Source organism: Hermetia illucens, chromosome 6 (genome assembly GCF_905115235.1).
Source record: "Hermetia illucens chromosome 6, iHerIll2.2.curated.20191125, whole genome shotgun sequence".
Lineage (NCBI taxonomy): Eukaryota > Metazoa > Arthropoda > Insecta > Diptera > Stratiomyidae > Hermetia > Hermetia illucens.
The window spans coordinates 18,728,504-18,752,951 of NC_051854.1; the positions used below are offsets into that span (position 1 = coordinate 18,728,504).

The 24,448-nt window shown below is 40.9% G+C and overlaps 1 protein-coding gene across 1 annotated transcript in view; it reads right to left on the reverse strand.

Moving 5' to 3' along the window:
• LOC119658899 (polyadenylate-binding protein 2) overlaps positions 1 to 24,448 on the reverse strand; it is a 91,265-nt gene that overhangs the window by 48,174 nt on the left and 18,643 nt on the right. The gene's annotated exons all lie outside the window — the stretch shown is intronic.

Consider the following 24,448-nt stretch of genomic DNA (forward strand, 5'->3'; position numbering starts at 1 on the left):
CTAGATCATTTGCCAAACCGATTATCGTGGCCTCGTTTGACATGGGAAGGACAAATGACCATTGTACATCATATTCTAGAGCACAGAATCAAACACTGAGCTTTGTGGTACTCCTGCCGTAGCGGTATACTACTCAGGACCCTCATCTGTGTCGTGCCAAAGTATCGTTTCCGAGAGGTAGCTTTCAAGTAGCCTGGTCAAGTAACTAAGGACACCCATTTTAGGGCATGGGTTCTTTATCTATTCCCAGCTGACTGAATTGAATGTATTTTTTTGTCCAATGTTACAACGGCACAGTATTTATTGGACGACAGCATGTCCCGAAACAATTTCAAAAACTACGCCGTCCGTCGTTTATTGAGATTGACGAAAACCAAATTGTCGCTCCGGTAGGCCCTCCCTATATCAATAACGGACGACCGGCAACGAGGCATTATCTATCCCATACATAAAAAGGGAAACATCACTCAATGCAGCTATTATAGAGGTATCACGTTACTGAATACCATTTAGGAACAGATCAGATTTTCTCTCTGCGGCGAGCGATAGGAAAACTGTTAGAAAATGGACATCAATTGCATCATGTTTTCATCGACTTTAAGGCCGCCTATGATAACATAGTCAGGGTAAAACTGTACACGGCCATGAGAAAATTCGGTATCCCGACGAGATTGATAAGAGTGATTTGACTGACCATGACCAACGTTCGAGGCCAGGTAAAAACGGAAAGATCACTCTTCAGACCATTCAACATCAACAACGGTCTAGGACAGGGGAATGCCCTGTCATACGTCATCTTTAACCAGGCCGATGTAAATGCAAGAAGCACCATCCTCTTCAAATCCACCCAACTACTGGCCTACGCAGACGATATTGACACCCGAGATATAAAGTCTACCTTCATCCAGATCGAGCAGGCGGTGCGAGAGCTTGGACTGCACATTAATGCATTGGCTATGTACAACATTAAAACCAACCATGTTAAAGTCTTGGACTATGTTAGGACTATTTTTGTTTGAGTATTGAGGGAGTCCTAAGCCCGCAGCCAGTTGATGTCAGACCTGACCAATTGGCAGGAAACTATCTGCGATCCTTTTTTTGGGCTAAATACCCAAAAATTCAAAAAGTAGCTGACAGTTTCGTACAGGGCAGAGGCAACCAATCAGATGCTATCATAGCTCACACTTTATTACCAATAGGCCATCTCTCAGAGGGGGCTTCTGAAGCACGAAAAGAGCATTTTCGCCAAAACACAGATAATTATGTTCAGTCGGGAAAGCGGTCACGAGCAGACGTGACATTTCAGAACCAACGAAGAGAAGCTTTCAGAACCGCAGCAGCAGCAGAGAACCGAGGAGATATCTGCCAAGAGGGCTAAGCCCGGGGGCCCTCTGACGAAGAGGGAGACCCGAGCCCCGGAGACGAGACTCGAGCAGACCGGCTTGAAATTATTACTATGCTGAAGGAGGATATTGCTGAACTCCGACCAAAACTTAGAGCGGACAGAGGAAAGCAGCAAAGGGAAAACCAGTAGCAGCAACTACAGCAAACGGAAATGGATGACATCGCGGGATGTGCGTCTGCTTTCGCCGAGGCAGTAATTGTAGAAAGCAGCAACAATGAAGCGGCAACATCGGACAACGGAGACGAGGATCAGTGTAACTTTGTGACAAAACGAAAGCCAAAAAAAATTAAGGTTAGTGCACTCCGCAGGCTAATCTCACTCCAACCCACGCCCAAAAACCCAAAATACCGGTAATTAACGGATACTCCCTAAACGTTCCCCAATTGTTAAGGTCCCCCAAGTCAGCGGAAAAGATCCTCATCTTCGCCCAATCCATCGAGGATCACAACAAGATCTTCGCTCTTATCAAAGAGCAAGGCTTCAGCGCCACAACCAGCACCCCTCAATCCCTGAGAACGCAGTCCCTCATCATTCGAGGACTTCATCGAGCAACCGATGCTACGGAAATCCTTGCGGAGCTCAAAACAGAGCATCCGGAATTAAAGATTAGGCCAGTGGCCAACTCCTTGACCAAACAAGATAAAGTTCTACATAAGGAGAACCCTACGCTCCCGATTAAGTCACAATCAGGACTATTCACCGTGTCCTTCAAACCCTCTCAAAAGCTCAACGATGCCTTCAAAGTGAAGTACATACTGCACCAGAAGATTACACTAGAAAAGATCAGGTCGTTGGAACAAACACCGCGTTTCAACTGCCAGAATTTTCGGAACGTACCTCAAAATTGCACAATTATACACCGATGCGTCAAATGCACGAAAAAACACCCGCGTGGCGAGTGCCCACGCCCCACAACGGTGGTGCCGTAATGGTGCAACTGCGGCAAAGTCGCCGGCTACCGCGGTTGCCCAACATACAAAGATATGCTGACCCGGAAAGAAGCTGTCAAAGCCCGCAAAACTAACAAGGCACAGCAGACCAAACGGGCAGTAGCACAACTGTCTCAAAATTTGGCCAAACCAGGCGTCTCTTACGCTCCAACTCGCTGCCCCGAGTGGCTCCTCCACCTACAACAATACCATCTCTCCTAAACCAACCATGCCCTTTTAATCAAAAAAGATTACCGCCGACCTTTTAATCAAAAAAGATTACGAATTCCAGGAAGTCGTCATAGACAACCTGCGAACCTGTTCTGCTGCGGCGACTTTCATTAAAACGGCAGATTGTAAGCGGATTCTCATAATCTTTTTTTTATATAAGATGCCAACCAAAAAATGAGGAACTGGGCCATGATTTAAAAGTCTTAAGCGATCTCCAGTTTAAATCTAAATACCTTGTTTTTGGAAGCGACTTCAACTCCAGGCACACTCACTGGGGCGACACGGCCATTAACTGTAATGGAAAAATCCTGCTCAAGTGGGTGCACGACCCTTTCTCGCCAACCAATATTGACTCCCAGTAATCAATCTATAAACGACTACTTACTTCGGCCTATGGAAATGAAACAAAGCTTTCAAGTAATCTCATGTGATACCTTACCAGGCATGTCCGACCATTTCGCGGTCAATCTTAAATTGTCCTCATCTTCTTCTCTGAAAAAGCGAGGAATGACCACAATTAGGTCTTTCGCCCACACTAACTGGGATAAATTCAAGGCTGAGTTAGCACCAAAACTCAACTTGAAAAAGTAATTTGTCGGACAAAGAAATCGACGAGGCTATTTGCTTTGCGTCTGACCCCATTGATACTGTTACACGCAGGAACTCTAAGCTAATAAAAGTCGATGAGTTTGAGTTCAATTCTCTTCCACATGAGATGATGCTTCACTTGAAAGTTAGGCAGATTTGGAGATGCAATCTCAATCGCAAATTCCACGAAAACGAGACTAAAATCAATGCAGAATATAAAGCATTCCTCTCGCGGATCAACTACCACAGTACCACAGTTAATCCGTGGTATGGTGGTGACATTCGGTAGTAAGGAACTAACCCGCAAACTTGCACACATCAAGCCTGGCGCTGATATGTTCCAACATATCAACAGGCAAACAACAAGGTACGAGTCTGTTGTGACGCGGAGAAAGCGAAAACATTTGCGGAATTCTTCGAGCGACAGCTCAATGCAACACCTTCTAGCGACAGAATGGCTCTCACTTCGACTGTTGGTTCAACAGTCAGAGAATTCACTTGTAGGAACTGCTACAAAATTACGCCATTTTCAGCCAAGAACCCTTCCAGTAAGCCGACTGATTCGAGCAAATTTCTGAGTTTATCACAACTCACACCTATTACCCATAACCTTAACGGTAAGAAGTCAGCAGGGCCAGATGGAATTACGAATTTCGCTCTCAAAAACTTTCCGGTAGCCTCTCAATAACATAATTCCAGACCATCAGTTCGCATTCCGTGCTAAACACGGAACACAGCACGCCCTGAACTACCTCCACGATGCCGTGGCTAGCAGACTTAACGTCAACAATAAACCTACGGTAGCATGTCCTCTGGACTTAGAAAAGGCCTTTAACTCCGTGTGGGTAAACGAACTAATATAATATATAAACTATTTAAGTACAAATTCTCAATTCCGATGATCCGACTTGCCTACTTCGAAGATAGACACTTTGACGTCAGTATTGAAAATGAGATTTCCGACCTCTTGGCTGTAAATTCTGGAGTGCCACAGGGATCCATTTCTGGCCCCACTCTGTACAACATTATCACAGCTGATGTCACCTAATTCTAATGCAATATGCCGACGATACACTCGTCTACTCCTCCAACTTTCGACCCGAAAAGGCAGTTAACGAAATAGAGGAATACTTGATTGACCTCTGCTACTACTACCATAGCTGGGATATAAAAATTAATTCAGCCAACACATAAGTCCGCGTTTGCAGGAGGAAATCTAGATCCTTGAGATTTAGGTCCATCCACAGGAAGGCTAAACGCCTGGAACTGGAAATCGGGAATGCTATAGTAAGAGGGTGGAAATCGATCAAATATCTAGGAATCAACTTCAATGAATTCCTAATCATATAAAGCTCATTATTGGCAAGGCAAATGGTGCATTGGATAGGATCTACTCTCTTCTTCGTAAGAAAGTGGGTCTAAGCACCAAAACCAAACTAATCCTATACAAGACCCTCATCAGGCCCATCATATGCTACGGAGCCCGTTCGTGGATAACTTGCTCTTTGAAAGCCATGGATAAATGCATATTTTTCACTGCACTGGATTGTCTTACAATTGGAAGACTAAGAAGTGCGGCAGAAACGCCGAAATATACCGGCGAGCAAAGATAGAACCTATTAGAGAATATATTCTCCACATTACGGGGCGGTGACCGACGTATCAACGAACGTCTCAAACCTACAATTCACTGTAATGTCGTTCGTCCTGTCGTTCTCTATGGTTCTGAGTGTTGACCGATTATAAAGGACAATGAACGGCATCTTGCGGTAATGGAGACTAGTGGCGTGACACGCTTGGATCACATCCAAAATGAGGATATCCGCGATCGATGTGGGATTGCACCGATCGTGTAGAAACTACGAGACAGGCGTCTTCGATGGTATGGTCACCCAATTCACGCTAAAGAAAATTCACTTGCCAAGATTGGTGTGAACATCGAAGTCGATGGTAAACGACCAAAAGTCCGTCCGAAACAACGGTGGCCTGATACGCTGGATGAGGATTTAAAAGCCTCGAGATTGCATCCAGATCCGGCATTTGATAAAATAAGATGGCGAAACAGATCACGACGAGCCGACCCTGCTTCTGAAGGGAACAAAAGCTGAAGAAAAGGAAGATTACGGAGACAAGGGTCGATGTAAAATTATAGACAGAAATAGGAAATTATCCCACGTTGGGCGCTATTTTGAATATTTCCCAATTTTCCTATGCATATTGTAACTGTAAAAATATGATTTTATGGTGGAACTTTTGGTTAAGAAATCTTACAACTGCTGACTTAATACTAACAACTTTGCTGACTTAATACTTCACCTACTTAAATATTCTATAATTTATTCACGATATTCAAATTTATTTTATTGACTTCTTAACAGAATACATTTTAACAATTCAAAGTGAAGACGATATTCATAAAAAGGGAATTTTATGTGATGCAAGTGAAAAGTGTATAACATCTATGATTAAGTAGGTCCATAATATACTTCGTTGGAGTGCAACTTCCTCTTCCACTTAGCCAACAAATACAGTCGGTCCTGATCCCTATGCCGCTCTGAAGCGTATTCTCATCGCATAAAATGTCCTGCGTTAATCCTAACAACATCGTCACAATCGACGACAATAGTCGAGGATCAATTATTTCGCCTGATTTAATCAATTGAATGGCCTTTTAAAGCAGTAAGTGGCTGGTATACACACGAAACGCTACCGCTCGCTTTCGCTATGCCACTTTAGATACTATATATATATATGAATATAGTGATATTGTATAATCCAAGATGTTCAGATAAATTCACTTTTGAACCATTTATTAATTGAACGAGGATTTGAGTTCATACATTCTGGAATTCACCAACGCATACTCTATTTACCCTGAACAGCAGGAGTTTAAGAACTCGAAAATTTAGATTAAAAACCTTTAACATAATAAATATCCACGAAAACCTAATCCGAAATCAACAGTAAAAATACCCGCGACAATATTAAATACAAAAAAGGATGCAAATGAATGGCTGGGAGTGTGAGGAGACATGTTGAAATCATTCATCTCAAATAAAAGAGAACTATGGACTGATGGTGACATCGTTCTTTTGCTATTTCGAGTCTGCGAACTTTTGTCATTCGACTTAAATGAATTTCCTTTTAAGTTATTTCAATCGAAGAAGTCCTTCCTCTTTCTTTAGATGGAACTGGTGACGACGGTAATGGTAGCAGCAGGAGGCATTCATCCACCAATATCACCCCACTTTAGATATTTCCTGAAATTATCATTATTTTGATTTAATTTTTCATTACCATTACCAGTTACTGGAAAAATAAGAAAAGTGAAAACCATCTAGAAATCTCAAAGACAAAAAAGTTAATCGTCTGTGTTATAACTAATTGGGCGCGATTTAGGCGGGAAAAGCCAGGAGTCAGTCAAGTATAATGTCACTAAGCGATGGGTTTTTTCTTCCGTGGGATGAATAAGAAAACGACAGGAACAAAAATATGAATGGGCCACGAAAATGATTGGAATTTTCTTGTTTTAAAATAAATTTGAAATACACGACAACTTATATCCTTGGAATTATTTAGGATATTCAGGGAAGTTCTCAATTGGCTCAATTAAAGGTGATTGGGAATGTATAGGCGGGCGAGGATATCATCCTTTTCTAGAACCCTAATAATTATTTTTACTAGTAGCTAAAGATGTGGAAATTCAAACATTATCTATAGTTTCAATATTTTCAACTGATGCGAGAAGTGCCTAGAAAAATAAAAAGTTCCTTCGTATCTCATCCGGTGCGATGGCCGAAGTAGTTGAGTGTTAGCCTCTTGCTTCGGATTCGAATTCTGGCTTGTTGGTTTTTGTTTACTTTTATAGGCTAATATTTAGTACTGTTCTAAAAGGTTTAAGAATCAAATATATCAATATCAGTAGCACGATAACCAATGCCGGTCTAATCTTACTACAATCGAATAACCCAGAACTCCCGGTCTTGCACCTAGGTCATACAGTTTGTTACTCTCAACATGATCTTGAGGCCATACAGTTGGTCACTCCCAACATATTCTTGAAATTCTGGCATATGCCATCTCTTCACCGAAGCCAGAGTCTATCCCGCTATCTCTTATCATAGATATTGTCCTTATAGACATTCCGGGCAGTGACTTCTTTGGCAATTCGAATAAAATGGTTCACCCACCGTAGCCTGTTGAGCCTGATTTCATCCATGAGTTTACAATCACGATATCACTTAAAAATGTTGTCGCTATACAAGGGTGTGTTTATACAGGTCCATCGTCATTTAGTTTACCGAAGATTCTCCATGAGGTCTTCATCTCGAAGACGAGTAAGAGTCCTCAATCCTGTTTAGTTATAAACTATCATAAATTTCGGAATAATACATGCGTACTGAAAATGTCATCTTCTAGAACAGAAAAGACTTTGATCTCATAGAGGAACATTTTACATGGAACCATTTCGTTTTCGTTATTGGTGGCAAGATTTCTTCAAGGGACGTTGTTTCTTAGATTTGATGGACTTAATGAGGATGGTACCCTTTTGCTCACCCCTGAGTCTTGGATTATTAATGCGGTAGCCGTTACTATTATCTACAGTATGTATAATACTAGAAAAAAACTCTCATATTTAACCCTAAAATAAAACTGACCTTATGGAAGAGCCAACATAGGTGGATAAAAAATATTATAATAAGGTTGCCAGTATCCCCCAGCGTATCAAGCCCGCCTACGCGATATCGTTGGCAATTTTTAGCCCTCCAAGTCTTCCCGGGAAAATTTCACTCGTCCTGTTCTATTCTGCGCCCTATTTTTCTAGGGAAACCCACCCATCAGCCACTCTGGAGTAGTGGGTTTCATTGCATGGCATAGCCAACAACCCAGTCGTCGCCCTTTGTTGATGTTTGACCACTTCTGCCCTCTAATTAAGACATTTACTGGCACCAGATCAGGTGTTCGCGGCTTATCCTTCGAGATTGTGTCGGGCTAATGTACACCACCGACACAACGGGGAAAGGTGTTAAAAAAAGCTTGAAACCTCGGAGTACCAATGGTGGTCACATCGCCCAAACCGCTCCCATATAACAGCTCAGAAAGAATAATACCGCAGTTCAGCTTCAACTTGATGTTGGTGTTGAAACAAAATTGTGGAAATCTGTACTCCGAACACCGCTCCAAAATGATCCGAGAAAAATTAATGTGGCCAATACTGAGGATCCAGAATGGAAACGTCGATTAAACTTTCGAAGTGTCCTTTGATGCATTCCAGGATAATTTTAAATATTCCTCAAATTATCCTACTCAAGACGCCCTTTTTCGAGATATGAATAATCATCCCCTTCTTCCACTCATTGGGAAACATCTCAGTTCCCCAAAATTCTTCGATAAATGGGAAAAGCATTTCTGCAGAATTTATCGATAAATGAGAGAAGACACCGGGAGCTGCGATGAACAGTTTCGTGGGGAAACCGTTTAACCCAAGGACATGGGCTCCTTTAAGTGCTTTGACGCCCGGGATTGTTTCACTTTTCTTGAAAAAGGTAAACAGTTTGTATCCACACGTTACGACTACTAGACATTTTATCCACAGAAGATAGAACTTCATCAGATATTATTCGGTTGAGAACCGCCTTAAAAGGTTCTTTCCACCTCTTAAGCTGCTCATCATCGTGGATGAGGGGTTGACTGTTAACGTTTTCCACAGGACCATCGAAAGACCATTTGCAAGTTATTTCGTGATGCGGTATACAGTAGCGTTATTATATGCCGTAGTTCCTGCTCTCTGATAAGCGCGATAGCAAATTCACTTTTGCCATTCACCACATGCTTTCAAATTGTTTCACCAATCCTAATTTTATGATCAATGGAACCAAGATTGTTTTGTCCTTGGGAATCAAATCTAGCTTCATAATGTTTTGTTTCTCAACAGTCTAAGTTTCTCATCCAGATTAGTCTTGTTTAATCCATCGGGAACCCGGGGGGTGTACTTCCCAAAGAGTCTGTATAAACTCTGATGTCCGTGAAAACACCATCCGGTTTTCTAAGGGAGTTCTAACTGGCCGACTCATCCTTATTAAAGACTCTGCATAGCCTGCAAGTCTCCCTTTTACCTGCCAGTTCGTCACAGTATGCTCTAAAAGAGTCTCGCTTCGAATGTTTTACGAGCCTTTTATATTCACGCTTTGAGTTCCGAAAGTTTAACCAGTCTTCATTCTTATTGCTTTTGCAGACACGATTTAGAAGTTGTCTGGTTGATGAGTCTTTGCGGTTCTCGGTTGCACCAAGAAACCGTTTTACCGGGTTGGCTTCGGGAAATAGGACAAGCCTCTTCAAAGCGATCTAAAATTGTATTATTGTGCAATTATATAATAAAGAAAAAGTCAGAAGGGTTCAAACGTTACCAGGTCATCAGTGAGCATCGTGGATGAAAAGTAAAACGCTATCATTTTCACCTCTAGAGCCACCGTATGGAACACTAACAGATTGTCTGCCAGACCTGGGGAATCTGCTGAGCGGGACACAGACCTTGTAGCAGACACCAGGCCAAAAAAGGTCATTTTTCGGTTAACATATAATTGGATGGCACAAAAATAACAATCATCATTGTAATTTTTTAGTTCTTTCTAAATTCATCAACGCACCAAATTTTTAACATAGGCCTTTTGAAAGGGGTGTAAAAGGGGATGCGGAATTTTCTTGGAGGCACGGAATAGAAATTTCAATGAAAAAAAGGATAGAAGCGGGGTTGCATAATTTTCACCCCGGGGCCGGTATTTCAGGTTTTCTATTAATCCCAGCTCGGATTTTTCCTCTACAGTTCTGCCTTACGGTTTAATTTTCACAAGATTTTCTAAAACTTCATATAAAAGTAAGTGAAATGCGTGTTTTCGATACTTTTTGCCGACATGTATTCGGATGGAAATCTATCTAATTAAACTGGAGTACTACAAATCCTTACTAAAATCCCTCCAATAACAATTATATTGTTCTGATAGTAGCGGAAAGTTTTTTCGTTGCTGAAGCGATAAGTAAGAAACAGTCATCCAACCAATAAAAATTTAAGAATATTATTCTGGGGCTAATCGAATGCTCTGGGATCCATATGTCAGTGAAAGAAAGTATCATGAATGGTTTCAACACTTCAAGAACGATGATTCATTGCTTCCTTCACCAAATGTAGAGTCGAGAGAGTAAACAGCTAATTGGAGCTAATTCGAGGTATTTGAGAGAAAATGAATTGAAGCTCTCCATACCCCACAACTCAGGCATTATGGAAAACGCCACCGATAATCAAAAGTAATACTATCAACAAAATTGAACTCTGGCAGACACCGCTTTGGACTTCAAATTCCTCCAAAACTTTGCCTAGATACCATGACATTGTGCGACGTCATATGTTGTTCTGCTAATAGCAGTGTTTCCCCAGAATACTTCGCCTGCGTAATGACACTCCAGATAGCACGTCTTTAATTCGTTGCAAATTGTTGCAACTCAAAACATTTTTAAGGTTTTGTTTGCAAAACAAAACCTTATTAAAATCGGTTCAATGTCTGTCTATCTCACTTTTCTCAGAAACGGCTATACCGATTAGCACGAAATTTGATGAGAAGGTGGGAACCCCCAGACATGCAGTGAGTGATATCCTTCTACGTTGAGATTTGGGAGGGGTGTAAAATTTTTTTGTCACCAAAAATAGCCATTGGGCTCCTCCGAGCGGCCACTGATACCTACCTACCTACCATAGCCATGTGGGGTATTAAATTAAAGGTCTCGATTAGTACTTTTCGAAGCAGTATTAGTTTTGAGATTTGTTAGAAAGGCGGGGAGGGGGAGGCGTGGAAAATAATAATTTCTTTAACGGACCTATTCTGAGAAACTACTCAACCGAAAAATCTCAAAAAAATAATGAAGCTGCCTCTATATGGTGCCCAGGCCTCAAAATACTCTCCATATCGATATCCATTCAAATTGAGTTAATAATATTATATTACCATATTTTTGGGGAAATTGAGTAAAACCCCCCTTAAATGTATCCTAGAGTTATAAAAGTTGGTGGTAGTATAAAATATAATATGAAGCATATTATCCCCTAGTTTGATCAAAATTATACTATTAGTAACAAAATTACAATAGCTCAAAGTTGACTTTACCGTGCAAATTTACTGCAACTGAATATCAATAACACACTAAAGTGGATAGTGAGACATGCTAAATGCATATAGATAACGGGCAACGTACAAACGGGATAGTTGCTCACAGAAGAAGCAAACAAAACCTTGCATACCTGAAGGGCACAGCTTCCGGTTTCCCGGCTTCTTTATTCCTAGCTTCAATCCCTTTTGAACATTTTACAAAACTGAAAGCAACTCTTGCAAGGTCCATAATAAATCAAGTCTACTACTGCTTCGAAAGGCTATGGTTTTTACTGATTCTTCCGTTATCGTCTGCTTTGGACCAAACAGGTAAATAGGGCGACAATACCAACTTATATTTTATTCTTCTTCACAGGAAATATACTTTCTTTTGAGGATATCTCGTAATATGTTGACAGATAGGTAGCATTAGCTACAGATAGCGCTGTCAGTTTTAGAAGTTTGCTGAGAATGCTATCCTAACTTGATGTGGTGACCAATTCTCAAACATATTTTCCATCGTTTGAAATTATCAGTTAAATTCCTACTAACTTCAATCAATCAGTTCTCAATAGAAAGCAGAGATGGATTATCCAATACAACTTGCAGGTAATGACTTATATACATATATACGATTGCTTGTCGTATAACTGGGCAAAGTGCATATTTGTGCATCTGAAATTCTCAATGAATCTCTGCTCCTCTCCTTTCGACCGAACCCGATTCCCAAACTTTTCCCAAGATGTCAATAATCTATTTAACCAAATGACGGTCCATTTTATTAGAAATCCATTTAAGGGTGAAAATTAGTCAAATAAATAAGAAGGAAGCATTAACTTTTCCTTCTTCCACTAAATTAGGCAGGCAGACGTTTCCACAGAGGGTTGTAGTAGGAAAACACCCTCTATTCAATCAAAGCATCATAGACTCCCACAATAGTTCATTCCATTGTGCGATATCAATTTGCAAGGGAACAGAATTGAAGAACTCACGTACGAATTCTCAAATGGTGCTTGCTGAATGGTGAAAATGAGAATGGTAGACAGTAGCATATCCACTGAATCCTTTGTTTACCCCAACAGAAAAGTAATAAATAAGTTAAACCGTGTTTATTTAGCAAAAGAGTAAATTTCATCTCAATTTGGGAATGGTATAAGTAGGTATTATGGTGGGAATGAATTTGATTAGGTGTATTGGCTTTAGTAGGGGTTAACAGCTACAGAATCAGATGGTGATAATGAGTAACCTCGATCAGAGAAGGGTTGCTGATGAGTTTCCGTTAAGAGTTGTTTTTTTCTTCAACTTCTTTTCGGATATATTCAATGCTCTAATTGTGTTAGCTTCTAATGAGCATTGATTTCACCTCGTCTGCTCGTTATTGCTTATTACTATTATTGCATGATTAACCTATGACAAATTTAATTTAATGAATTAAATCCAGAATAAACATGATAATGCTTATTTCACATAGAATATTCAATCTAAGTTTCCCTTATCTCATTGAATTCTCACGAATTGCATTGAAAGGGGATGATTTTCGCCTCAAGCAAGATGACAAAGTAACTGTGAAGTGTCCTTCTGTTTGTTTAAGGACATGTGACATATTCCTTTGTACCAAAATTAAAAGTGGCACGTGCTAACTGAACCTGTCAGAGGACATCTTTTATTAAGTTTTGATTTGAGCTTCATTTAGCAATTTTATCGAATTATTTTGATCTTAAGGAAGGAGTACATTTTTATGGATTTATATATATATGGACTTGGTATCAGGAAACGTCTCCACTTCGGATGTGAATTGCTTTGATTTAAACTTGAAGATTTCTCATTTATATACACAACACTAGGAGTAAACTAAGAATAGCAAAAAACCTAAACAGTTGAGCATTTGAAGATGAATATAAAACACTCTTTAGAACCGAAGTACTGGTTAGACTTCTTGACCTCGTTCTCCCATTTTTCAATCCCAGTTCCTCATTGAGGTTTATGTATAGCTTTTGCGCTTTTCCCCGCTGATGTGAGCTTAATATTGGCACAGTCTCCTTCAAAAACAAACTGTGTGAATGCCGTATACTCTCCAAACGAATGAAAAGGATACATACATACGGTCGTTAAATTAATTATTGCACAACACTCATGTACCGCATACAAGAACTATGAAGTGTTGATGGAGAAATTAGAGGCTCAAATTTTCGACTTACTAACCAATTGTATGCCGACGGAAGGCTACACCCCGTTACTGCAAGGTGGGCTCAAGTAGGCGTCAAGGCTACTCTGGTTAACGACCTATGTGATGGAAACATCAGAAATGTCAAAGTAACCATAAATACTAGCAGGAAAATAAACAGATTGTTCAATGCTCTGCTTATTTCCCCAACGACGAATTCCAAGTTACCAGTGGTACATTCATAACTGCTATTCAATATGCCAAGAGTAAAGGCACGGGGATACTATCGGGTAGGATCCGAATTGCGGTTTTTCAATTTCAGTTATGAAGCCACTTTCTTCAACACGTTAGGGGAACTCAAGAAATTCCGTGGCGTTGCTGAAGTTCGGTAGGTATTGAGTCATATTACGCTCTCAAAACACAGAATTTTGTAATGCGCATGGAGCAACCGTCAAACAATCCATTTCGGAACTCGCGACAGATTGGGAGGCGTACAAACTAGTAGCCGAAGTCAAGAGCCTTAGAAGGTCGATGCACCTTCCATGGCTCTTGACTTGTCAGACCATTGTCAGAATTAAGAACGCTACTCAGATGAGAACCTTTCGTAGAGAGTCGGCCACTCAATGCACCAACTGGAATCTGGTGAAACAGAGACGAACGACAAGTTGTCGGCTGGGTACACAAAAGATCAGAAAGCTTTGAACAAGAGTAAAAGGTCGGTAATAGGATCATAATGGAGACACTTTTACGAAAATGTTAACTCACTGGAGGTGACCTTGAATTCAATGCGAATACTTGTCAAATAACATGAGGAAACGACAAACCATTTGCTTGAAGTGTACTTCTCAGGCAGCATCCAAAATTACAACTCAGAGCCAAGGGCCATATAATACGGTTAACCCAGGAATGCAAAATTATGTCATTTAAGCAAGTTAAATGGGTTTTTGACTCGTTCCCTAAATACCTGCGGATAATTTAGGGAATGGATGTCACTGGTCTACATACTATATATACCGCGCATTCTGACGTGACGTGGAGGTAATATTCATTTTCAGACCGGGAAAACTACCTTCCCATGCTGAAGTGAAGTAGAAGATCTAGCTTATGATTCGGGGATTTCTAGCTAACATAGAAGTATTATATCAATGAACAATGTGAAAAACCCTGAAGATTTCTCTAGTGCTGCAGGTTTGTGATAGGAAAAGGGTCTAAGGACTTTAATCACAATCGGTTTACTAGATTTATACATTCGTAATAAGGCCCCTTTTCAATGTATCCATGCACTGTCTGGTGGCCAGCAATAAGCTTTACCAAAAGCAAGAAATTACTAGCGCAGATCCAAATAATCGGTTGCCTAAATATTACTAAAGCAATGGCAACTACGTTGTCCGTGTCATATGAAACTATACCAAATCTACCTGCATTTATTTAGAGGTGAAATGGAAAGCAACGATGCATGTGGAACGGTAACCAAAAGCACGGTTGTGTTCATCTGAAAATTACTGGTTAAACAGCAGACGATTTTGATACCTGCCGATCATGTGGTTTCCAGATTTGCCTTTCAGATGACAGATTTTGTAGTAATGACTAAATTAGAAGAACGGTTAACTACTATGCGTCCCTTGGGATAACAGACATAATGATCTTCACCGACGATTTAGTCATGTTGGAGCCAGCGAGCTTAAGCTACCCTTGGGAAAATGACGAATATATTTCATAAGGAGATTTACTCTTTTTTATTAGCAACAGGATTTATGTCGATAATCAGGCAGTTAATGTAGAACTGTCGCAAGTTGCAACTGGAACTTGGTCAACTAAAGGAAAAATTCCTGGTATGATGAAGCTGACAATTTGGCCCACCATTGTAGATTGAAATTGTAAGACTTCACGAAGACGAATGGCAGGTGAAAATCTTTTCGAAAGAACCAAAAACCTCAAGGGCGGCTTTTTTAAAGTACCTTAAGAAGAGGGACATAAATGGTCTTATAGAGCATTGAATGAGATACTTCTTCTTAAATTACCATATAGAGAAAATCAGGAAATCTGGAAAACAATAAAAACTTATTTTCGTCCAAGTAAAATAACCAAACAAACCACAATCCTACCCAAAAATAATAACTACAATTATAATAACCTTTGGCGCAGCAATCCATATTGGATCAGGACCTTGAAGTGTGTTAGATCACTTCATTTAAAACCGTCGCGGTACACTACAAAATAGCCTGTAGGAGGCAATGTGGTCAGCATTGGGCTCGACCGACATTATTACCCTGGTTTGACTCAGGTACTCATAGCTGAGTCGACTGGTATCCGACGGCAAATTACGATATAAATTTCACTGCCACCAGTGAGATTTGAACCGCGACCTTCCGTACGATAGCCTTCTGCTCTAACCACTCAGCTATCCAGAAAAAATAATAATTGTCGGTCGAAAATCCCATCCATAGTACTAAAAGATATACTCCTAATATTTCCTCCAGGTTATCCTTAATGATTAACCAATGCTTCCTGATTTTCCGCTTCCCACCTATTGGAATAGTGCTCACACCATTCCCATTCTCAAAAAAACCTACACTCTCTTGATCCCGATAGCTACAGGTCTATCTCTATCCTATCTTTCTCACCGAAAATGTTTGACCGAACCATTAAATTCCCCATCAGCGAGCATTGTCACTCCAATAACACCCTCCCCGAGTCTCAATTCGCCAGCCGAGTTAACATTCGGTTGAACATTTACTCCTTATACTTAAAATACGACTATGATCTTGCCAGTCCTCATGTATTCCTCGGAAACTTGGGTTCTTAGCAAGAAAAATTGTGAACTATTAGCCGCGTTCGAGAGAAGAATCCTCCGAAGAATTTTTGGCCTCCTACATGAGAATGGACGATTCCGTAGCCTACACAATGACGAATTCTATGAGCGATACCATGACTGTCCGGTTGTGGATAAAATCCGGCTCAATAGGTTACGGTGGGCGGGTCACTTAATCTGTATGGGTGAGGATGATCCAGCCCGGAAAGTCTATAAGAGCAATATCTACGGTAGAAAAAGAAGACGAGGCACCCCGCCTATGATGGAGCGATGGCGTAGGTCAGGACGCCAGACAGCTTTTAGGAATATCGAATTGGTGGACCTCGGCGCAAAACCGGGATGCCTGGAGTTCCTTATTAAGGCAGGCCTAGACCGGATACCGGTTGTTGCGCCGTTGATGATGATGATAACTTAAAATAGATATTCGTCTTAGTATCAACAGAGGACACCTTTCATAGCCTACATTCCAGACGTAATACGTATGGCAATACGGACTCTCTTTTAAGGTTTCCGAAATCCTTAATTTCCATTCCCTTAAAATCCATAGCGATTCAATCCCAATAATTATCACCTATCTCGGAATAAAAATGAACTCTCACTACTCCTCCCCATATTTCGAAGGCACTAAGTATGTCTTCGAATCTTTGCATTCTATCCTGAAGCAGAGCATCCCAACTCCCTCGTAAATTAGCCTGTTTTACCTCAAATTTACCACCATAGTTTCGGCTTCATATTCTGCCCCGATAGCCCCCAGCCCAAAAGTGGAGAATGGTTCTCCATTGCTCCAACATTTACATTTATAAAAAGAGCAACGCTCCAACTGTAATTCCGACCACGTCCTATAGGATTCCTGCCAAACCTCATGTATAATCGCCCTTGTAGGCGCTCTCAGCTTCCTGATCAAGTGGCAATCGTCTTGTTTTCAATGTCATGCAAATTGAGATCGCCAAAGACAACCTTTCCGGACTCAACTTTTTACCCAAACCTTTTTATCCCTCCAATTCCAAACCCCAAGGTAGAATCCCATCATAAGAATCCACCTTGCATCTAATTCTCAGTCCTCTCCCGCAAGCGAGTCCTCCTACTCACTTCTTTTATTGTGTCCTTGTCCCAACTGAAGTAATTTTAAAAAATTTCTCATCGAGTGGAGCTTTTTTCGACTTTTCTCTAAAATCAGGATCAAATATGCTGTATACAATTAAAACTACATCAACTCCGCTTACAAAAATTCTTCTGAAATGTGAAACTATGAACTGTCTCCAATGTTATAAACTACACAGCATTAATTGAAGGGATATTTTGTATAAATTACCACTAGGTTGGAACAAACAGTTCTAAGGGATACTTCTTTCGTCGAACAATGCGATGTAAATATTATTTGTTTCTATTATAATCAATTCCCTGAGAACTACCCCACCTGCTTATCAAACCAACAAATACGTGTCAATCCCTTTGACTATATCAATTTATTTATCTAACCCGTTTGCACCTATCACCGAAAATTGAGCCGATTAGATTTAATTAAGTGTCGAATAGACTTGAACCACGTTTACATAATTGAACAATTATTATAACAAATAATTTATCAGACAATATCAGCTGACTTAATGGATTGTTATCTACATATAGACAGAAATAAAGAGCACCTGGAAATGTCCCATAGTACACCTAAACAGGAGCAGTAAAGGTACATACAAACATGGTCATTATTGATTTCATTCATACTCTCCAGATGAATAAAATAGTAATTTTCGGATAAAATGGAACCTGAAATTTTGAAGAAAGATCTTTGAGATGAGAGATTGTTTATAATGAGTGGTTGCACATTCAGAATAAGTTTAAGACAATATTGGGGGGTTGATACAATGATCAGGTTAGTTGAAATTGCAAATTTGAATTATATTGATTGGATAAATTAAAATTCAAGGCGTAATGGCTACTGACCCATGATAAAGTTTCCTAATTTACCAGGTCTAATTCCAACGCTCCATATCCTTTGTGACTATTGGTTTCGATGTATCTAAAGCAAAACTTTGTGGTTATCTTTTTATCCTAAAGCGTTCAGGGAATAGTGGTACTCATAGGCAGTCATTTTACTTATGGCATTCAGTCAAACCAAAATTATATAAGTGTGACTGAGCAATGCGGCTATTCCCTTACTTTGACGCCGCCTTATATTCTCGAAATTGTGTATATGTCATTTTTGCAAGGGGGCAATATGTTTAAATCGTTATGATCGAATTCTAAATATTATGACATTTACTTATAGTTCTGAAGTTTGTCGAGGTCATGGCGTCATCAAAAATATTACCTATTCTTGGTGTAAAGTTTATATCCTGTTGAGATGTTGAGAAAGATGAAAAAATGCAGGTTGTGACCGTTGGCATACAACTATTTAACAAACTTGTGAAGATCTCCTCAATATACTGTGCTGTTAAAAACGAAGATTCTGGGGATCTAGGTTAAGAAAATCCATAAGCAGAGCATTATTTGAAGCGGGAAGAGCGCAAAAGTGCAATTCCCACTCCAGCGATAAGCCTACTACTGGCGGACTAACGTAACAAAAACACCCGTCGTCATTTGTTTCTTCATCACTAAGGGTTCTCAGGCGAATACATCCATTTTGTCAATAATGAATATATAATGTTCGATCATTCGCCTGTTATGATGCTGGTCAGTGAAAAAGTGATGAGAAAAGACTATCCTCCCAGGCTACCTAATAGACAAACAAAGTGGCCAGTATTCAAAAAGCACATCGAAGAAAACCTTTCCATAAATGACTAAATCAATACTGCTTATCAACTCAATCGATCTGCTAACAATGGAGATACAACAGGCGGCTTGGAAAAGCACTCCTGTTCATCATGGACTGAATAAAAAACAATACCTCTGCAAGACAGTCGCAGAGGTTGGCGAACTAATTGCAGAGAAACGTAGAGCTCGCAAACTATGGCGAAAAATCGCACAATGGAAAGGGAAAAAACTCTAAACTATCTAACACACAAGCTAGAGGCCTTAATTAACAAATATAGGAATGACTCCTTCAGCAGATATGTCTCAAATGTTACAGCACAAAAGGACACAGGCTACTCTCTGTGGAAGGCCGCGAATGATCGAAAAAGGCCCAGATAACAACTTCCACCTATTAAACAGGAAAACGGGCAGGATAAGGCAGATCTGTTCGCGAAGCATCTAGAAAGTACCTTCCAGGCTCTAGTTACACAAGTGTGTTTCCTAAGCTCCTGGCTATGAACTTATACTTATACTAAAAGAATTTCCGAAAAGGGTCTAGTCAAATTATTACAAATAATTAATGTAGCTTTCAGATTGCAATACGTCCCTTGACAATGGAAACTGGCCGAAGTTCTAATGGTCCCCAAACCAGGAAAAGAGTCAAGTAGAGTCGAATCGTATCGACTAATGTCGCTACTCCCTACTACAGCCAAGTTATTTGAAAGGCTTGAAGCAAATCATTGAGGATCGAAATCTAATACCACCTCACCAATTCGGTTTCCGCGAAAAGCACTCCACAATCCAAAAGGTGCACGGAAATGAAACTGAAAAAAATTGCAGCTGCAGGGTAGTATCTTGAGACCAACAGAGTTTCACCTGTATACCCATGATATACCTTGCTATTAAGAAGCCAAAATAGCCACATTTGCGTATCGTCCTTACCACGGGTAAAACTACGAAAAAAGCAAAAATAAAGTTACAAACAAGTATTGCCAAAATTGTAGAATAGACCAAGAAATGGGAAATCTTTACGATAAACTGGACACTCGGCACTTCCATAATCATTGCTGACATTTGGACCACCTGTCAGCGCAACTGAAGTCAAGGAGGCAATAAACCCTATGAAATCGGGGAAAACCACAGGACCTGAAGACATCGCACCTGAGGTCTGGAAAGCGAAGAGCTGGGACCCAACACTGGGGCTCAGTGAATTCTTTAATCGGATTATTCAGGAAGGAAGAACACCATCTGACTGGCAAGAAAGTACCACTGGTCCAATATGGAAAAAGAAAAGTAGTCGAGCAGAATGTTCAGAATGTGCCCAGCCTGAACGATTTAAATACCCCGGGTCAACGCTATCAGCCAACGAAGAACTGCGTTATGAAATTGCTTCACGCATCAACGCAACCTGAATGAAGTGGCGTTCCACAACGGGTGTTCTTTATGATCGACGTATCAACGAACGTCTCAAATCTAAAATTTACATAAAGATTTGAAGTGTTTCCTTGAGAATCAACACCTTTTTCGACCACGAATTATTCCCTTTGAAGAGTGGTGAACAAGCTCAATAGGTCAATCATGGGCGAATCACCAATCCGATTGTCGGGCGACAGTTGGGCGAGGAGTGATGCCGAGGACGGTTCAATCTTTGCTCAACGCTTGAGAGGCGTTTTCCAACCAAACCCACATATAACAGAAAAAGAATTAACGCTTTCGACTCCCCAAGGTGCACACCAACCGATTCGTTTCAAAGTTTCCAAAGTCTTAAGATTCTCGCAAGACCACATTGATCCCTAAGAGGCTCCTGGTTTCGACTTTAGTACGGGAAAAATGATCCCAGAACTTCCGAGATCTTCATTCACTCAACTGACACACATATTTAATGGTGTCTTACGCCTTGGCTACTTGCTGGAAATTGTCGCAAAACGCGATAATCCCGAAGTAAGCTAAAGATCTTACACTCGTCACGACCTATAGACCGATAAACCCGCTTCCCGCGATATCAAAGCTATTCGAGGAACTTCTACTATCCAAGCTGCAACAACATTTTGACGAAAAAGGGTTTATTCCTTCTCACCAGTTCGGATTCAGAAGAAAACATGGAACTGTTGAGCAAGTTCATCGACTAGTCTCCGAGAGAAGCTGTGTTTTGGAAGGTGGAAAGTACTGCTCGGTCATATTCCTTGACGTTACACAAGCATTTGACAAGGTCTGGCATGTCACTTTCACATTGAAGAAACGAACATGTCCCCCAGCCAAGTTTAAAGGCGTATCCGTTCCTCGATCTAAAGAAGTAAAATATCTAGAAATACACCTAGACAGAAGGCTTACCTGGAAAAAACATGTTGAGGCCAAAAAAGCTTAGGGTCCACCTAAAATTCAAAAACCTGCAGTGGCTACTCAACAAATTTTCCAAGCTGCCCTCGGAATTCAAAGTGCTAATATATAAAGCAGCGATAAAGCCAATCTGAACTTATAGTGCACAACTTTGTGGGTCTGCTCGCACATCAACCATCGGAATCCTTCAAGGAATGTAGTCTAAAATATTGAGACCGATTACTTCCACCTCGTGGTGCATTAGAAACTACAATATCCACCGTCACTTGGGGATTTTACAAATAAACGGCGAAATTAATCAGCTAAAGTTAACATATTTTCATAAGCTTGCTTCAGATCCAAGTAGCTTCGCCAAGAACTTATCGCATAAAATTCATTACCATCACCTAAAGTGGAAAAATTTCTTGCCTTCATGATTTATTTATTAATGTATCAAAATTAAAATAATTCGCTGCCAACTATCAATATTCCCGAATATTGGTGAAAGATGCAGATGTTTTTTAGATTTAAGATTTGATCATTTTTTGTTATTATCAATGTAGTAGGGCGGTCAACGGTTAGTATAGGTCCCAGGGAGAAACGTGGATTGGTACCCAAGATGGGGCATAAAACATGGGAAACGCCTACTGAACCAACACCAACAGATCTACTACCAAACCATATCTCCACCTCCACGTGGTGATTGCTGGGAATTCTTTCTTCATGAAAAATTGCAAACGGAGAAGGAGAAAAGCGAGTCTCCCGCGCCTAAAACCGAGACAAATTGTACCAACTCCTCCAGGTTGAGGGTTGGGTAAGGCTCACAACCCTATACGGAAAACCGATGTTACGAAGCAACAGAAGGAGCCTCGGACAGGATGGAATTCAAAACGACGAACCCGGCAACGACAACGGAATAACGATTTGCGAATATTCTCATGGAACGTGCGCTCCCTGTACAGACCGAATGCTACTGAGCAGCTAGCCGATACTCTGTCCCAATATATGACAAATGTAACAGCATTGCAGGAGATGCGCTGGACAGGGACCGGTTTCCTGGAGAAAAGCCACCACACCATATATTATAGCGGCCATCCAGTAAACCATGTGCTCGGAGTGGGTTTCTTAGTCAGCCAAAAAATGAAACCTGCTATTATCGGCTTTGAAAATATAAGCGAAAGGCTATGCACTCTGTGCTCTATATGGTAAGCCCCATAAATGTTCACGTCCCTAAAGAGACTGCAGATTCGGAGGATACCTTCTACGAGGCAGTTGAGCGGACACTCGAAGCCTGTGCCAAGTAGCATATCAAAATCATACTTGGAGATTTCAGCAGTCAAGTAGGGACGGAGCCCGTATTGAGGACATACGCCGGCTTCCACAGCTTACATAGGGATACCGATGATAACAGACTGCGGATTATTCAGTTAGTAGTATCGCACCAGATGGTTGGTGAAAGCACCTGGTTTGCGCAGAAAGCGGTCCACAAGCATACGTACACCTCTCCAGACGGGAACACAGCCCTCCGTGACACCTATAAAGGGGAAATGGTTGCCGCAATTACCGCCCCCGCGGCGAAAGAGAAGTCGGGACGGCTGCTTCGACGATAAATGTAGCTGGCAACGAAACAGAAGAATGCTGCATACCGAGTAATATTGCATTCTCAAAGAACGCGGGCACGCGCAGAGAACTACAAGGCTTCACAGACGGAAAAAGGAAGCCTGGGGGAACTAACAAATCTGTGAACTCGAAAAGTACAGGGAGCAACCGCACCAGGCACGCACCTCGATGCTCATCCTGCCGAGAAAGAGGGAAATCTGATTTCCGACAAAATAGTCATAACGTAGTGGAGCGATGGGTTAAGTATTTTGATGAACTGCTCAACAACTAAAATATCAGTGATTTGGAGGTCCCGCCAACTGAAGACGACGGATAAATGCTGCCACCACCAAGCATAGAAGAAACAGTTCGTGCAACCCACCGGCTTAAAAACCATAAGTCGCCAGGAGCTGAATTGGTTAAATATGGAGGCGACCAATTACACCAAGTGGTTCATCAACGTCTGCTCAAGGTGTGGGACAGCGAATCAATGCCTGATGACTGGCAAAGAATGATTTATATATGGGATATAAAAAGGGGGATACCACGCAGTGTAGCAATTATGGAGGTATCACGTTGCTTAGTACCATCTAGAAGATATTCTCCGCTATCTTGCTACGTCGGATAACCCTATACATCATTGGCTCATACAAAAGAGGCTTCACTCCAGGCAGATCAGATTTTCTCTGTGCGGCAAGCGATGGAAAAACTGTTGGAATATGGATATCACTTGCACCATCTTTTCATCGACTGTAAAGCCGACTATGATAGCATAGCCAGGGTAAAACTGTACACGGCCATGAGAGAATTCGGTATCCCGACGAAATTGATAAGACTGATTAGGCTAACCCTGACCAAGGAAAAGAATCCTCCGAAGAATTTTTGGCCCCCTACATGAGGCCGGACGATTCCAAAACCCACATAACGACGAAGTCTATGAGCGATACCATGACCACCAGGTTATGGATAAAATCCGGCTCAATAGGTTGCGGTGGGCAGGTCACTTAATCCGTATGGATGAGGATGATCCAGCCCGAAAAGTCTTTAAAGGGCAATATCTATGGCAGAAAAAGAAGACGAGGCAGACCCTGCCTGAGATAGGATGATGGCAGAGGCCAGGACGCTAGATAGTTATTAGGGATATCGAATTGGTGGACCTTGGCGCAAATCCGGGCTGTCTGGAGTTCCTTATTAAGGCAGGCGTAGACCGGATACCGGTTGTTGCGATAATAATGATGAAGTTCACCTTTAGTTAGAAATGAGTTACAAATGTTGAAATGCAAGCCACTATTCATCATCATTTTAAATTTTGTTTTTGCAGGAAGACCCGATATTTCGGAAGACTACTCAGTAATATTGTTTGTGACTTACTGCAAGCGCAAATAGGAGTTGATATTTTAAACTGAAGATAGTTAATCCACTGTGAATGAAAGGATTTGCGTGATTTTCAAATCATAAAACTTGTTGTTAGTTTTAATAATTTTTATTCTTTTTTTACTAACGTTGGACAATATTCAACGAAAGACAATTTTC